Here is a 6555-nt window from a genome sequence, read left to right as displayed (position 1 = left end):
ATTTTCCCCTTCGAGTCTTCAGTGAGCGGCATGAACGCGTGACCCGCTGTCTTGTCACCATGTTCTGATCCAGACTGGGAAATCACACTCTGGCAAAAAAATAAATATGAGGACCCAAATCACATTCTGTTGAGTCACAAAGTTATTTATTCACTCTTTTGGTAGGAAATGAACTGCAAGTTTTGAAAAATCTTCGCGTTTGTTCCATGAGGTATCAAGATGAAGAATGTCACTGAAGTAACATCCTTTTTACTGAAAGGCTTCACAGACAATCTTGAACTGCAAATCATCTTATTCTTCTTGTTTCTAGCAATTTACCTCTTCACGCTGATTGGAAATTTAGGACTGATTGTGTTAGTCATTGGGGATTGCCGACTCCACAGCCCCATGTACTATTTTCTGAGTGTGCTTTCATCTGTGGATGCCTGCTATTCTTCAGTAATTACCCCCAAAATGTTAGTAGATCTTACGTCAAGAACAAAGCCATTTCCTTCCTTGAATGTGCAGCACAGACGTTTCCTGCTGTTACTTTTGGGACCACAGAGTGCTTCCTCTTGGCTGCAATGGCGTATGATCGCTCTGTGGTCGCCTACACCCCCTCCGGTATTCAGTCAGCATGGGACCCAGGGTCTATGTGCCACTCACCATTGCTTCCTATGTTGGTGGCGTCTTGCACGCTTCTGTACACACCGTGGCTACTTTCAGCCTCTCCTTCTGTGCCTCCAATGAAATCAGACATGTCTTCTGTGACATCCCTCCCCTCCTCGCTATTTCTTGCTCTGACACTCACACAAAAGAGCTTCTGCTCTTCTACTTTGCAGGCTCTATTGAGATAGTCACTGTCCTGAGTGTCCTGATCTCCTATGGTTTCATTCTGTTGGCCATTCTGAGGATGCCATCTGCTGTAGGGAGAAGGAAAGTGTTTTCTACATGTGGTTCTCACTTAACTGGAGTGTCCATTTTTCATGGTACAGTTCTCTTCATGTATGTGAGGCCAAGTTCCAATTATGCCACAGATCATGATATGATTGCGTCTATAATTTATAGCATTGTGATTCCAATGCTGAATCCCATCATCTATAGTTTAAGGAACAAAGACGTAAAAGAGGCGATGAAGAGAGTGTTTGCAAAAAAAATGGTTTATCAGTAAAGTACATTTTCACAGTAAAAATTAACTAAAAATATCGAGAGTGATGTTATGTACCAGAATACCAAGAAGATATGATGAAATTGTTTTGTTTTACCTTATTAATGCATTTCTCTTCTTCCTGGATATTTTAATATAAACATCATAGGTAACCTTCTATCTATGTTATTTTTATATGCAGAAAAATTGTATCAACCACTTGCACCTTAGTATTATCCTATTGATAGAGGTGTCCACATACACACTCACACACACACACACACACATGCACACACACCTATACATGTTTGTATGTAAAAACATACTGATTGATATAACACAAACACACACAGGCATATGTAGATGTAACTTTTCTTTAGCATATTATGCATTCTTTTCTTCTTTCATCTTGATATAACTTGAATGTATAGTCCCTGTTGCAGTCCTTTAATGGACTGGAACCTGGTGGTCTGGAATCGCCGATAAGAAAGTGAAAGAGAGAAAGAGGCTAATATTCCCTGGGTTATGCAGAAAACCAATAAAGCCCTAGGAGAGGGCTTGTACCACTCACGTAGGCACAGGAAGTCCTCTCGAAGAGGTCTTGAAGGCCCGGGCAGGAAAGTGAGCTCGGCAGGCTTCCACACTCCAGAGAATTAGCCAGAGGGTGACAGAGAAAGAGATAAAGAGAGAAAGAGATAAAGAATGACACGGGGACCCAAGTCTCTGATGGAGCAAGGGTGCTTTATTCAACTCTGTGTGAGTATATATACTGTCTACAAGGTAACTTCTTCAGCAAAGATAAAGATCAAAAGACCAGACTTACAAGTTACCAAGGAAACAAGCAGTAATAGAGGTCATAAAGCCAGAAGACAATCCATATCAAAAGGAAGAGGGTCGTGAATAACTGCTTTCACCGTATGGAAAAGCTAATGAAGGAGATCCATGCATGCATTCCATCTCGTGACCTCAGTCTTGGGAGCAGTGCGCAGCTCAACTCCTTTCTGTTACCAGGAACGATTAGGAGCAGAGGGCCCCTGAGAGAGGGAAAACAGCACACAGGAATCCTACTGTTAAACATTCCCTGACAAGTCCCCAGTATTCACAATTGTTATTAACGTTATATCTAACGAGCTTGATCAAATGCCAACTAATAGCAAACCCATAGTTCATATGATCCCATACCATGGAGTCATTGGTATCTGAATTCATTTCAAAGCATTCTGATCTATCCTTAGGTTTATTCATTGGCAGCTATCTACTCCTGGTCTGTGGTTTGGGGACCATAGAAAGCGTGTTCAAATCCCTGGTGTTAACTACCATGCTTATTTGTAAGGATGCATTTCTTCCATTTTTTGTTATTCCATTCAGAGCTTGAGTGCTAAATAAATCTTTAATTTCTCACAGAAAATGAAGTCCAGGCATTGACATTTATCAAGATCACACATAAATTAAAAAATGAGAAAAGACAAACACAATTCAGAGAGTAATGTATAACTGGCCTGTGTATTCAGCTCTTTCCACAACTGAGTCCCAAACCACTTTTATGGATTTGATTACAGGTCTGGTGCTGACTCAGATTTTAGCTCTCTTTTCCTTGGACCATTTCAATTCTGGTATGCCCCTGCATAAACCCCCACTCCTCTTGCTCAGGCCCAAGAACCTCATTATAGAAGGGTCTCTCCTACATGCATGTTTAATCCTTGTTTCCAATAGACCTCATTTTCATTGTGAGGACATGTGTCCTTCAGAGATAACTTTAAAATACTGTGTTCTCCTTTTCAGCTTTCTCTCATTTGAATTTATTAATTTAATCACAACTTTGCAAAAAGTCATTCTCTGATTAAAGGAACATCCTTATTTTTAAATCCAAGACAATCTTTTGAGATTTAGAGTCCAACCTAATGATACTTTTCTGAATTGGGATTAAGTTTAAATTATAATTCAACAGTTCTTGTGCAGAACCCTCCTACCTATATTACCTGTATTTGAAAGTGCTAGTAGCTCAGTCGTCTCCATCTCTTTGCAACCACATGGACTATAGCCTGCCAGGCTCCTCTGTCCATGGAATTCTCTACGCAAGAATTCTGGAATGTGTTGCCATTTCCTACTTCAGGGGATCTTCCTGACCCAAGAATCGAACCTGGCTCTCCTGCATTGCAGGCAGGTTCTTCACCATTTGAGCCATCAGGTAAGCTGTTATTATATTTATTCCTATGCAATACCTCTGCTCTTATTTCTCCTGTTTGGGATACTCTCCTCGCTGCTGTTCATATGGTTTCTTCTACTGAATATCAAAACTAAACTATGTTCACTGATATTAGTTATAGTTGCATATCCAAACTATGCAGATATGTTGTTGATAGTGTGTGTGTATGTGTGTGTGTGTATCATTTGGCATTGAAGAGATTCTTAAACATAATTCACTATGACAAAAATAAATTTTATGCTTTAAAATTTTAGTTTTTAAAAAAAATAAGCACAAATGTAGGGGAAAACACAAGCCATAAACAAGACAAAATAGATACAGTTATGCATCTGTTAAATTTATAAATAATGGACTACATATAGAAGTATGTACATAGTATGTACATATAGAAGAAGTAGATAGAGTTATGGTTTCTCACATCATGCTATGGTAAAGAATTAGCCTGCCAATGCAGGAGACACTAGAGATGTGGGTTTGATCCCTGGGTCAGGAAGATTCCCTAGAGAAGGCAATGGCAACCCACTCCAGTACTCTTGCCTGGACACTCCAATGGATGGAGGAGCCTGGTAGCCTGCAGTCCATTGGGTCACAAAGAGTCGGACACGACTGAGCAACTTCGCTTTCACTTTTCACTTTCATGCATTGGAGAAGGAAATGGCAACCCACTCTGGCATTCTTGCCTAGAGAATCCCAGGGACGGGGAAGCCTGGTGAGCTGCCATCTATGGGGTTGCACAGAGTCAGACATGACTGAAGTGACTTGGCAGCAGCAGCAGCAAAAACGGGACATAATCACAATGAAATTGGTTGCACATGGATGAACAATATGACACAGTAAACACACAGGAAAAATCGTCAGTGCTGTGGTCAGACTGCAGACATGTATAAGGGACACCAGGAGAAGGCAGATCCCTGGAGAAATCTCCAACAGATAGAGCAGACGGTCATAGGTCATGGCAGCCAGCAGGAAAATCTCAGCCACAACAAAATCTATGAATCCACTTAACTGGGCTGCACATGCATAGTAAGATAACCAAGAATTTAACCAACATTTTAGGGGCAATTGACAGAAGAACTTCCAAAACTGATGATAGCCAAGTGCCAGAGGAAAAAGTACATGGGAGTTTGAAGCTGAGAGTCCACAGCTGGTGAGGATGACGATTCCCAGGTTCCCTGCATGATCGTTCCATAGATGACCAGAAACACCCAGAAAAGAGGAATCTGGAGCACTGGACGGTCTGAGATCATCATTAGAATGAATTTAATCACTTGAATGCAGTTCCCTGGAGCTATTTATATTGCTGATTTCTGCTTAGTGAGGAAAAAAAGCAAGAGAGCTTCAGAAAAAATATCTATTTCTGCTTTATTGAATATGCCAAAACCTTTGATAGTGTGGATAACATCAACTGTGGAAATTTCATAAAAAGATGGGAATACGAGACCACCCGACCTGCCTCTTGAGAAACCTGTATGCAGGTCAGGAAGCAACAGTTAGAACTGGGCATGGAACAGACTGGTTCCAAATAGGAAAAGGAGTACATCAAGTCAGTATATTGTCACCCTGCTTATTTAACTTATATGCAGAGTACATCATGAGAAACGCTGGGCTGGAAGAAGCACAAGCTGGAATCAAGATTGCTGGGAGAAATATCAATAACCTCAGATATGCAGATGACAACACCCTATGACAGAAAGTGAAGAGGAACTGAAAAGCCTCTTGATGAAAGTGAAAGAGGAAAGTGAAAAAGTTGGCTTAAAACTCAATATTCAGAAAACTAAGATCATGACATCTAGTCTCATCACTTCATGGCAAGTAGATGGGAAAACAGTGAAAACAGTGACAGACATTATTTTGGGGGGGCTCCAAAATCACTGCAGATGGTGACTTCAGCCATGAAATTAAAAGACGTTTATTCCTTGGAAGAAAAGTTATGACTGACCTAGACAGAATATTACAAAGCAGAGACATAACTTTGTTAACAAAAGTTCATCTAATCAAGGCTATGGTTTTTCTGGTGGTCATCTATGGATGTGAGAGATGAACTATAAAGAAAGCTGAGGGCCGAAGAAGTGATGCTTTTAAACTGTGGTGTTGGAGAAGACTCTTGAGAATTCCTTGGACTGCAAGGAGATCCAACCAGTCCATCCTAAAGGAAATCAGTCCTGAATATTCATTGGAAGGACTGATGTTAAAGCTGAAACTCCCATACTTTGGCCACCTGATGCTAAGAACCGACTCATTTGAAAAGACCCTGATGCTAGGAAAGATTGAAGGTGGGAGGAGTAGGGGTCCACAGAGGATGAGATGGTTGGATGGCATCACTGACTCAAGGGACATGAGTTTGAGTAAAATCCGGGAGTTTGTGATGGACAGGGAGGCCTGGCATGCTGCAGTCCGTGGGATCGCAGAGTCATACACAACTGAGCGACTAAACTGATGGGACCAGATGCTATCAACTTAGTTTTTTGAATGTTGCATTTTAAGGCAGCTTTTTCACTCTCCTCTTTCAACCTCTTTAGTTCCTGCTGTTTTTTTTTTTTTTTTTTGAATGGTATCATCTGCAAATCTGAGGTTGTTGATATTACTCCCTGCCATCTTGATTCCAGCTTGTGAGTTATCCAGCCCTGCATTTAGAAGGATGTACTCTATATGTAAGTTAAATAAGCAGAGTGACAATATACAACCTTAATACTCCTTTCTCATATTTGAACTAGTCCAGTATTCCATGTCCATGTCTAAACGCTTCTTGGCTGCATACAGATTTCTCAGGCGGAAAGTAAGAGGGACTGGTATTTCCACCTCTTTAAGAATTATCCTGATGGCTCAGAGAGTAAAGAGTCTGCCTGCAGTGTAGGAGACCCGGGTTTGATCCCTGGGTTGGGAAGATCCCCTGGAGAAGGAAATAGCAACTCTTACCAGTATTCTTACCTGGAAAATCCCATGGAGAAATGAGTCTTGCAGGGTACAGTCCATAGGGGGCAAAGAGTCCGACACAACTGAGCAACTCACTTTTGAGAGGGTAACAGGCAGGAAGGCCAGGGGTCTCCAAACAGAGGAAATAGGCTGCAAGTGCCAGACATTTTTATCTCTCTTAAGCGGCAGGAGGAAACAAACCAGCGATATTTTTTTCTTCTCTATACAAATTTAAAAGGAGGTTTCTCTTTGTGTATGGTGTTAGAAAGTGTTCTAGTTTCATTCTTTTACAAGTGGTTGACCAGTTTTC

General features: G+C 41.1%; 1 pseudogene; it reads left to right on the top strand.

The window, feature by feature from the left end:
• The first annotated feature begins 219 nt into the window (after positions 1-219).
• Positions 220-1150, top strand: LOC133056284 (olfactory receptor 5T2-like; annotated as a pseudogene).
• The last annotated feature ends 5405 nt before the right edge of the window (positions 1151-6555 follow it).

This window comes from Dama dama, chromosome 1 (genome assembly GCF_033118175.1).
Source record: "Dama dama isolate Ldn47 chromosome 1, ASM3311817v1, whole genome shotgun sequence".
NCBI lineage: Eukaryota > Metazoa > Chordata > Mammalia > Artiodactyla > Cervidae > Dama > Dama dama.
This window is presented reverse-complemented; position numbering and strand designations above follow the sequence as displayed.